This window comes from Choloepus didactylus, chromosome 1 (assembly GCF_015220235.1).
Source record: "Choloepus didactylus isolate mChoDid1 chromosome 1, mChoDid1.pri, whole genome shotgun sequence".
Lineage (NCBI taxonomy): Eukaryota > Metazoa > Chordata > Mammalia > Pilosa > Megalonychidae > Choloepus > Choloepus didactylus.
The window spans coordinates 202,630,581-202,641,829 of NC_051307.1; positions in this window are offsets into that span (position 1 = coordinate 202,630,581).

An 11,249-nucleotide genomic window follows, 5' to 3' on the forward strand; every position below is an offset into this window, starting at 1 on the left:
TGCATTCACGAGTCCCAAAATCATCAAACCAGACAATCTGTATCAGAGTAGGTAAAAACACTAAAGGCAAATCCAAGCCCTGTACATTAATTCACTTAGTGCAGTATCTTTAGTTAATTTCAAGGTAAATATTACTTTTTGATAACTAGCCAAAATACCTTAAAAACCACTTGTAGTATAGGGAATTACTGAAGGATTAGTCAACAAAAACCGGAAAATGCTAAATGTGATGTGTATCCTGGATTGGACCCTGGAATAGAAAAAGAACATTAGTGGAAAACTAGGGAAATCTGAATAAAAGTCTGGAGTTCAGTTAATGGTAATGTACCAGTGTTGGTTTCCTAGTATTGAGAAATGTACCACAGTAAAGTCAGATGATAACATTAAGGGAAACTGAACTCTGTGAGGGGCATATGAGAACTCTCATATTATCTTTATAATTTTCCAGAAATCTAAAATTATTCCAAAATTAAAGACACAATATATGCTTTTCCCTTTCCCTTTTCCAAATGGTTTAACCTAAAAAATATTTAATAAAGGTAAGATTTTGTGGGATTTTTTTTTTTGGGGGGGGGGATAATTTTAACAGAGTACAATCATGGGAAATATTTTTCTGGCCACAGGGAGACACTATTGCTATAAACACTCTTGGTGTCTAAAAGAAGCCAAAGTAGGGGGTGCTACATTTATAGAAACCTGGAATACCGTTTTGGAACTCTGTGCAGCATCCAGGAAAGAACTAGACAAAGAGGCTGGTAAATATCGGTGAATTTCATCCTCCGTGAAGCAGTTACTATACCACCTCCCTCAGGATCCTGGGGCAGCTTGCTGGTGCCAGGGTGGGCCATAAGGACCTAGGTCCTCCAAAATCTGGGGATGTGTGGTCTGACTGCAGATGATTACTTTGATCAACTACTTCTGATAGCTGTAGGGCTGGCTCTGAGGGTGGCCATTGTTCCAATCCCCCTCAGGGAACAGTGACAGAGGCATCTAAAAGAGACACTACCTTTTTCTTCCTCTAGTCTCTCTCCATTCCCCATTTGGGAGCAAAAGTAGTTTAGAAAAGTCACAAATTGACAGCTCCAGCAGTCTACAACAACAACAACATCAACAACAAAACCCTAGCAATTCCAGAGGAGTGGGAAACTAGATTTCCAGAGTTACAACAAGATAGTACTCAGATGTCCAGGGCTTAACAAAAAATTACAAACCACACAAAGAAACAGGAAAGTATGCTCATTTATAGTGAAAAAAAATTTGCTAGAAACCATCCCTCAAGAAGTCCATACATTGGAACTATTAGTCAAAGACTTTAAATCAACTGTCTTGAAAATTTAGGGGCAAGATGGCAGACTGGTGAGCTGTATGATTTAGTTACTCCTCCAGGAAAGGAGGTAGAAAGCCAGGAACTGCGTGGACTGGACACCACAGAGCAATCTGACTTTGGGCATAATTCATACAACACTCATGAAAACGTGGAACTGCTGAGATCAGCGAAATCTGTAAGTTTTTGCGGCCAGGGGACCCGCGCCCCTCCCTGCCAGGCTCAGTCCCGTGGGAGGAGGGGCTGTCAGCTCCGGGAAGGAGAAGAGAGAACTGCAGTGGCAGCACCTATCGGAAACTCATTCTGCTGATCCAAACGCCAACCACAGATAGACGGAGACCAGACACCAGAGAATCTGAGAGCAGCCAGCCCAGCACAGAGGAGACAGGCATAGAAAAAAAACAACACGAAAAACTCCAAAATAAAAGCGGAGGATTTTTGGAGTTCTGGTGAGCGTGGAAGGGGGAAGGGCAGAGCTCAGGCGGGCCCTGAGGCGCATATGCAAATCCCAAAGAAAAGCTGATCTCTCTGCCCTGTGGACCTTTCCTTAATGGCCCTGGTTGCTTTGTCTCTTAGCATTTCAATAATCCATTAGATCTCTGAGGAGGGCCTTTTTTTTTTTTTTTTTTTTTTAATCCTTTTTTCTTTTTCTAAAACAATTACTCTAAGAAGCCCAATACAGAAAACTTCAAAGACCTGCAATTTGGGCAGGTCAACTCAAGAGCAGAACTAGGAGAGCTCTGAGACAAAACGCAATAATCCAGTGGCTGAGAAAATTCACTAAACACCACAACTTCCCAAGAAAAGGGGGGTGTCCGCTCACAGCCATCATCCTGGTGGACAGGAAACACTCCTGCCCATCGCCAGCCCCATAGCCCAGAACTACCCCCAGACAACCCAGTGTGACGGAAGTGCTTCAGATAACAGGCACACACCACAAAACTGGGCGTGGACATTAGCCTTCCCTGCAACCTCAGCTGATTGTCCCAGAGTTGGGAAGGTAGAGCAGTGTAAATTAACAAAGCCCCATTCAGCCATCATTTCAGCAGACTGGGAGCCTCCCTACACAGCCCAGCAGCCCAGAACTGTGTGACATAGCACAGTCACCCCTCAACAGAGGACCAGGGGGTGCACGGCCTGGAAGAGGGGCCCACTTGCAAGTCTCAGGAGCCATACACCAGTACCAAGGACTTGTGGGTCAGTGGCAGACACAAACTGTGGCAGGACTGAACTGAAGGATTAGACTACTGCAGCAGCCTTAAAACTCTAGGATCACCAGGGAGATTTGATTGTTAGAGCCAACCCCCCCTCCCTGACTGCACAGAAACACGCCCCATATACAGGGCGGGCAACACCAACTACACACGCAAGCTTGGTAAACCAATTGGACCCCACAAGACTCACTCCCCCACACACCAAAAAGGCTAAGCAGGGGAGAACTGGCTTGTGAAGAACAGGTGGCTTGTGGACGCCACCTGCTGGTTAGTTAGAGAAAGTGTACTCCACGAAGCTGTAGATCTGATAAATTAGAGATAAGGACTTCAATTGGTCTACAAATCCTAAAAGAACCCTATCAAGTTCAGCAAATGCCACGAGGCCAAAAACAACAGAAAATTATAAAGCATATGAAAAAACCAGACGATATGGATAACCCAAGCCCAAGCACCCAAATCAAAAGATCAGAAGAGACACAGCACCTAGAGCAGCTACTCAAAGAACTAAAGATGAACAATGAGACCATAGTATGGGAGACAAAGGAAATCAAGAAGACCCTAGAAGAGCATAAAGAAGACATTGCAAGACTAAATAAAAACAGGATGATCTTATGGAAATTAAAGAAACTGTTGACCAAATTAAAAAGATTCTGGACACTCATAGTACAAGACTAGAGGAAGTTGAACAACGAATCAGTGACCTCGAAGATGACAGAATGGAAAATGAAAGCATAAAAGAAAGAATGGGGAAAAAAATTGAAAAAATCGAAATGGACCTCAGGGATATGACAGATAACATGAAACGTCCAAATATAAGACTCATTGGTGTCCCAGAAGGGGAAGAAAAGGGTAAAGGTCTAGGAAGAGTATTAAAAGAAATTGTTGGGGAAAACTTCCCAAATCTTCTAAACAACATAAATACACAAATCATAAATGCTCAGCAAACCCCAAATAGAATAAATCCAAATAAACCCACTCCGAGACATATACTGATCACACTGTCAAACACAGAAGAGAAGCAGCAAGTTCTGAAAGCAGCAAGAGAAAAGCAATTCACCACATACAAAGGAAACAGCATAAGACTAAGTAGTGACTACTCAGCCGCCACCATGGAGGCAAGAAGGCAGTGGCACGATATATTTAAAATTCTGAGTGAGAAAAATTTCCAGCCAAGAATACTTTATCCAGCAAAGCTCTCCTTCAAATTTGAGGGAGAGCTTAAATTTTTCACAGACAAATAAATGCTGAGAGAATATGCTAACAAGAGACCTGCCCTACTGGAGATACTAAAGGGAGCCCTACAGACAGAGAAACAAAGAAAGGACAGAGAGACTTGGAGAAAGGTTCAGTACTAAAGAGATTCGGTATGGGTACAATAAAGGATATTAATAGACAGAGGGGAAAAATATGACAAACATAAACCAAAGGATAAGATGGCTGATTCAAGAAATGCCTTCACGGTTATAACGTTGAATGTAAATGGATTAAACTCCCCAATTAAAAGACATAGATTCGCAGAATGGATCAAAAAAAAGGAACCATCAATATGTTGCATACAAGAGACTCATCTTAGACACAGGGACACAAAGAAACTGAAAGTGAAAGGATGGAAAAAAATATTTCATGCAAGCTACAGCCAAAGAAAGCAGGTGTAGCAATATTAATCTCAGATAAAATAGACTTCAAATGCAGGGATGTTTTGAGAGACAAAGAAGGCCACTACATACTAATAAAAGGGGCAATTCAGCAAGAAGAAATAACAATCATAAAGGTCTATGCACCCAATCAAGGTGCCACAAAATACATGAGAGAAACACTGGCAAAACTAAAGGAAGCAATTGATGTTTCCACAATAATTGTGGGAGACTTCAACACATCACTCTCTCCTATAGATAGATCAACCAGACAGAAGACCAATAAGGAAACTGAAAACCTAAACAATCTGATAAATGAATTAGATTTAACAGACATATACAGGACATTACATCCCAAATCACCAGGATACACATACTTTTCTAGTGCTCACGGAACTTTCTCCAGAATAGATCATATGCTGGGACATAAAACAAGCCTCAATAAATTTAAAAAGATTGAAATTATTCAAAGCATATTCTCTGACCACAATGGAATACAATTAGAAGTCAATAACCATCAGAGACTTAGAAAATTCACAAATACCTGGAGGTTAAACAACACACTCCTAAACAATCAGTGGGTTAAAGAAGAAATAGCAAGAGAAATTGCTAAACATATAGAGACGAATGAAAATGAGAACACAACATACCAAAACCTATGGGATGCAGCAAAAGCAGTGCTGAGGGGGAAATTTATAGCACTAAACGCATATATTAAAAAGAAAGAAAGAGCCAAAATCAAAGAACTAATGGATCAACTGAAGAAGCTAGAAAATGAACAGCAAACCAATCCTAAACCAAGTAGAAGAAAAGAAATAACAAGGATTAAAGCAGAAATAAATGACATAGAGAACAAAAAAACAATAGACAGGATAAATATCACCAAAAGTTGGTTCTTTGAGAAGATCAACAAGATTGACAAGCCCCTAGCTAGACTGACAAAATCAAAAAGAGAGAAGACCCATATAAACAAAATAATGAATGAAAAAGGTGACATAACTGCAGATCCTGAAGAAATTAAAAAAATTATAAGAGGATACTATGAACAACCGTATGGCAACAAACTGGATAATGCAGAGGAAATGGACAATTTCCTGGAAACATATGAACAACCTAGACTGACCACAGAAGAAACAGAAGACCTCCACCAACCCATCACAAGCAAAGAGATCCAATCAGTCATCAAAAATCTTCCCACAAATAAATGCCCAGGCCCAGATGGCTTCACAAGGGAATTCTACCAAACTTACCAGAAAGAACTGACACCAATCTTACTCAAACTCTTTCAAAACATTGAAGAAAATGGAACATTACCTAACTCATTTTATGAAGCTAACATCAATCTAATACCAAAACCAGGCAAAGATGCTACAAAAAAGGAAAACTTCTAGCCAATCTCCCTAATGAATATAGATGCAAAAATCCTCAACAAAATACTTGCAAATCGAATTCAAAGACACATTAAAAAAATCATACACCATGACCAAGTGGGGTTCATTCCAGGCATGCAAGGATGGTTCAACATAAGAAAATCAATCAATGTATTACAACACATTAACAAGTCAAAAGGGAAAAATCAGTTGATCATCTCAATAGATGCTGAAAAAGCATTTGACAAAATCCAACATCCCTTTTTGATAAAAACACTTCAAAAGGTAGGAATTGAAGGAAACTTCCTCAACATGATAAAGAGCATATATGAAAAACCCACAGCCAGCATAGTACTCAATGGTGAGAGACTGAAAGCCTTCCCTCTAAGATCAGGAACAAGACAAGGATGCCCGCTGTCACCACTGTTATTCAACATTGTGCTGGAAGTGCTAGCCAGGGCAATCCGGCAAGACAAAGAAATAAAAGGCATCCAAATTGGAAAAGAAGAAGTAAAACTGTCATTGTTTGCAGATGATATGATCTTATATCTAGAAAACCCTGAGAAATCGACGATACAGCTACTAGAGCTAAAAAACAAATTTAGCAAAGTAGCGGGATACAAGGTTAATGCACATAAGTCAGTAATGTTTCTATATGCTAGAAATGAACAAACTGAAGAGACACTCAAGAAAAAGATACCATTTTCAATAGCAACTAAAAAAATCAAGTACCTAGGAATCAACTTAACCAAAGATGTAAAAGACCTATACAAAGAAAACTACATAACTCTACTAAAAGAAATAGAAGGGGACCTTAAAAGATGGAAAAATATTCCATGTTCATGGATAGGAAGACTAAATGTCATTAAGATGTCAATTCTACCCAAACTCATCTACAGATTCAATGCAATCCCAATCAAAATTCCAACAACCTACTTTGCAGACTTGGAAAAGCTAGTTATCAAATTTATTTGGAAAGGGAAGAGGCCTCGAATTGCTAAAGACACTCTAAAACAGAAAAACGAAGTGGGAGGACTTACACTCCCTGACTTTGAAGCTTATTATAAAGCCACAGTTGCCAAAACAGCATGGTACTGGCACAAAGATAGACATATAGATCAATGGAATGTAATTGAGAATTTGGAGATAGACCCTCAGATCTATGGCCGACTGATCTTTGATAAGGCCCCCAAAGTCACTGAACTGAGTCATAATGGTCTTTTCAACAAATGGGGCTGGGAGAGTTGGATATCCATATCCAAAAGAATGAAAGAGGACCCCTACCTCACCCCCTACACAAAAATTAACTCAAAATGGACCAAAGATCTCAATATAAAAGAAAGTACCATAAAACTCCTAGAAGATAATGTAGGAAAACATCTTCAAGACCTTGTATTAGGCGGCCACTTCCTAGACTTTACACCCAAAGCACAAGCAACAAAAGAGAAAATAGATAAATGGGAACTCCTCAAGCTTAGAAGTTTCTGCACCTCAAAGGAATTTCTCAAAAAGGTAAAGAGGCAGCCAGCTCAATGGGAAAAAATTTTTGGAAACCACGTATCTGACAAAAGACTGATATCTTGCATATATAAAGAAATCCTACAACTCAATGACAATAGTACAGTCGGCCCAATTATAAAATGGGCAAAAGATATGAAAAGACAGTTCTCTGAAGAGGAAATACAAATGGCCAAGAAACACATGAAAAAATGTTCAGCTTCACTAGCTATTAGAGAGATGCAAATTAAGACCACAATGAGATACCATCTAACACCGGTTAGAATGGCTGCCATTAAACAAACAGGAAACTACAAATGCTGGAGGGGATGTGGAGAAATTGGAACTCTTATTCATTGTTGGTGGGACTGTATAATGGTTCAGCCACTCTGGAAGTCAGTCTGGCAGTTCCTTAGAAAACTAGATATAGAGTTACCATTCGATCCAGCGATTGCACTTCTCGGTATATACCCGGAAGGTCGGAAAGCAGTGACACGAACAGATATCTGCACGCCAATGTTCATAGCAGCATTATTCACAATTGCCAAGAGATGGAAACAACCCAAATGTCCTTCAACAGATGAGTGGATAAATAAAATGTGGTATATACACACGATGGAATACTACGCGGCAGTAAGAAGGAACGATCTGGTGAAACATATGACAACATGGATGAACCTTGAAGACATAATGCTGAGCGAAATAAGCCAGGCACAAAAAGAGAAATATTATATGCTACCACTAATGTGAACTTTGAAAAATGTAAAACAAATGGCTTATAATGTAGAATGTAGGGGAACTAGCAATAGAGAGCAATTAAGTAAGGGGGAACAATAATCCAAGAACAGATAAGCTATTTAACGTTCTGGGGATGCCCAGGAATGACTATGGTCTGTTAATTTCTGATGGATATAGTAGGAGCAAGTTCACAGAAATGTTGCTATATTAGGTAACTTTCTTGGGGTAAAGTAGGAACATGTTGGAAGTTAAGCAGTTATCTTAGGTTAGTTGTCTTTTTCTTACTCCCTTGTTATGGTCTCTTTGAAATGTTCTTTTATTGTATGTTTGTTTTCTTTTTAACTTTTTTTTTCATACAGTTGATTTAAAAAAGAAGGGAAAGTTAAAAAAAAAAAAAAAGAAAAGAAAAACAAGGAAAAAAAAAGATGTAGTGCCCCCTTGAGGAGCCTGTGGAGAATGCAGGGGTATTCGCCTACCCCACCTCCATGGTTGCTAACATGACCACAGACATAGGGGACTGGTGGTTTGATGGGTTGAGCCCTCTACCACAGGTTTTACCCTTGGGAAGACGGTTGCTGCAAAGGAGAGGCTAGGCCTCCCTATGGTTGTGCCTAAGAGCCTCCTCCCGAGTGCCTCTTTGTTGCTCAGATGTGGCCCTGTCTCTCTAGCTAAGCCAACTTGAAAGGTGAAATCACTGCCCTCCCCGCTACGTGGGATCGGATGCCCAGGGGAGTGAGTCTCCCTGGCAACGTGGAATGCGACTCCCGGGGAGGAATGTGGACCCGGCATCGTGGGACGGAGAGCATCTTCTTGACCAAAAGGGGGATGTGAAGGGAGGTGATGTAAGCTTCAGTGGCAGAGAGATTCCGGGAGGAGCTGAGAGGTCACTCTGGTGGGCACTCTTGTGCGCACTTTGGACAACCCTTTTTAGGTTCTAGAGAGTTGGGGTGGCTGGTGGTGGATGCCTGAAACTGTCGGGCTACAGCCCAGAACCCATGAATCTCGAGGACAGTTGTATAAAAATGTGGCTTATGAGGGGTGACAATGGGATTGGGGGGGCCATGGGGACCACACTCCACTTTGTCTAGTTTGTGGATGGATGGGTGGAAGAGTAGGGGAGGGAAATGGACGGACAAGGGTACCCAGTGTTCTTTTTTACTTCAATTGCTCTTTTTCACTCTAATTATTATTCTTGTTGTTTTTGTGTGTGTGCTAATGAGGGTGTCAGGGATTGATTTGGGTGATGAGTGTACCACTGTATGATGGTACTGTGAACAGTCGAAAGTACGATTTGTTTTGTATGACTGCGTGGTATGTGAATATATCTCAATAAAATGAAGATTTAAAAAAAAAATAAATCAACTGTCTTAAATAAATAAGTTCAGTAAGCTAAAGGAATCCATATACAAAGAACTTAAGAAAATTAGGAAAACTCTGAACAAAAGAAAGAGATGGAAAATTATAAAAAGGAACCAAATTTTGGAGCTGCGAAGTATAGTAATTTTAGTGAAAACCTCATGAGACAGATTCAATGGCAGACTGGAAGAGGCAGAAAAGGGATTAGCGAACTTGAAGACTAGACAAATGAAATCACTCAGTCTGAGGAGCAGAAAGAAAAATGAAGAAACATGAGCAGAGCCTGAGAGACCTGATGGACACCATCAAACATACCAATATACAATCAATGGAATCTCTGAAGGACAAGAGAGAAAAGGGCAGAAAAACAACTTGAAGAAATAATGGCCCAAAACATCCCAAATCTGATGAAAGACATGAATTTAAACATTCAAGAAGTTCAACAAACTTGAAGCAGGATAGACTCCAAGAGGTCTACACAAAAACACATCTTAGTAAAATTGTAAAAATCCAAAGACAAAGAGAGGATTTTGAAAGCAGCAAGAGAGAAGTGACTTGTCATATACAAGGGATTTTCAAAAAGATTAGCACATTTTTCATTAGAAACCATGGGAGGCCAGAAGACAGCTGAATGACATTTAAAATCTGTAGAGGAAAAAAAAAAAAACGCTAACCAAGAATTCTATATCCAGCAAAATTATCCTTCAAAAACAAAGGAGAAAATGATGGTGGAATAGGATAGAAAGAACTCATTCCTCCACCATAAAACAGCTAGAGAACAGGCAGAAAACGAATGAAGCAGCTATTCCAGAGTTCAGGTGACCAGACGGACTTCTGCATTATATAAGGAAGACCTGCATGAAAAAGTGGAGAAACTAGGACTGAGAAATTGGGGTGCGTGTATTCAACCACGATCAGACCTAAGGTCCACCACTGTGGAATGCCCAGATCAGACAGTCGCAAAGCAGCACACTCCTGCCTCGGAGAGGTGGGGGAGGCATTCCTTTCAGACCCGCAGCCTAGTATTCCCGTGAGGGAAACCAGGAGCCAGCTGACTCATCTTACCCACATACAGAGACCCTACTGCAATGCCCAGTACCTACCCCCCAACCCTGGGGCAGGCCACTGTGGGCACCTGGATTTAGGGGAATCTGGGAAGCCCACCCACCTCAGGAGGAGAAGGGGACACAGAGCAGAACCGATCTGACGCTTGGCCGGCAAGAGAAACACTCTGGGTCCTGCTGCCTTGATCCTTTATACACAGGGGCTCAGGGCACTGACTGCATACACAAGCAGAGAGGCAGGGGCAAGGGGGCTGCATTGCAACGCCAAGCACTCTTCCCCCACCCTCGAGGTGGTTGTGCTGGCTGGCAAAAAGCAGAGCACTCCTGTCCCAGCTGCTAACTGGTAAAGTTGAACCTCCCAGTCCCACAGCCTGGAGTATTTCCACACAGGAGTCTAGGAATCACTATGGTCATGCAACCCCATTATTGGGTATATACTTGTACTGGGGGGAAATGTGGGAATATTAAACTTCCCCAGCTGGGGAATTAATGACACTCTCACAAGCATTGGGGACTACCAATTTAGAAAGCCAAGCCCTCGATCTTGGGGCTTGCCCTTATGAAGTTTGTTACTGCAAAGGAGAGGCTAAGCCTACTTAAAATACTACTCTAAGAGTCACCCTCAGAGGACAAAAACTAAATGGGAAGTGGGGTTGGATGGGGGGATGATTTGGGTGTTCTTTTTTACTTTCATTTTTTATTCTTGTTCTGATACTTTCTGGTGTAAGGAAGGTGTTCAGGGATGCACTGGGGTGATGAGTGCATAGTTGTATGGTGGTGCTGTGAACAGCTGATCGTACATCACTGATGATTGTGTGGTATGTGAATATATCTCAATAAAGGTGAATTAAAAAAAAAAGTTACCCTCAGAGATCCTCTTTTGTTGCTCAGATGTGACCTCTCCCTCTAAGCCCACTCGGCGGGCAAATTCACTGTCCTTCCCCCTATGTAGGACATGATTCCCAGGGGTGTAAATCTCCCTGGCAATGCGAGACATGACTTGTGGGGATGAGCTTGCCCTGGCTTCAGCGGATCAATAAAGCCTTCCTGGA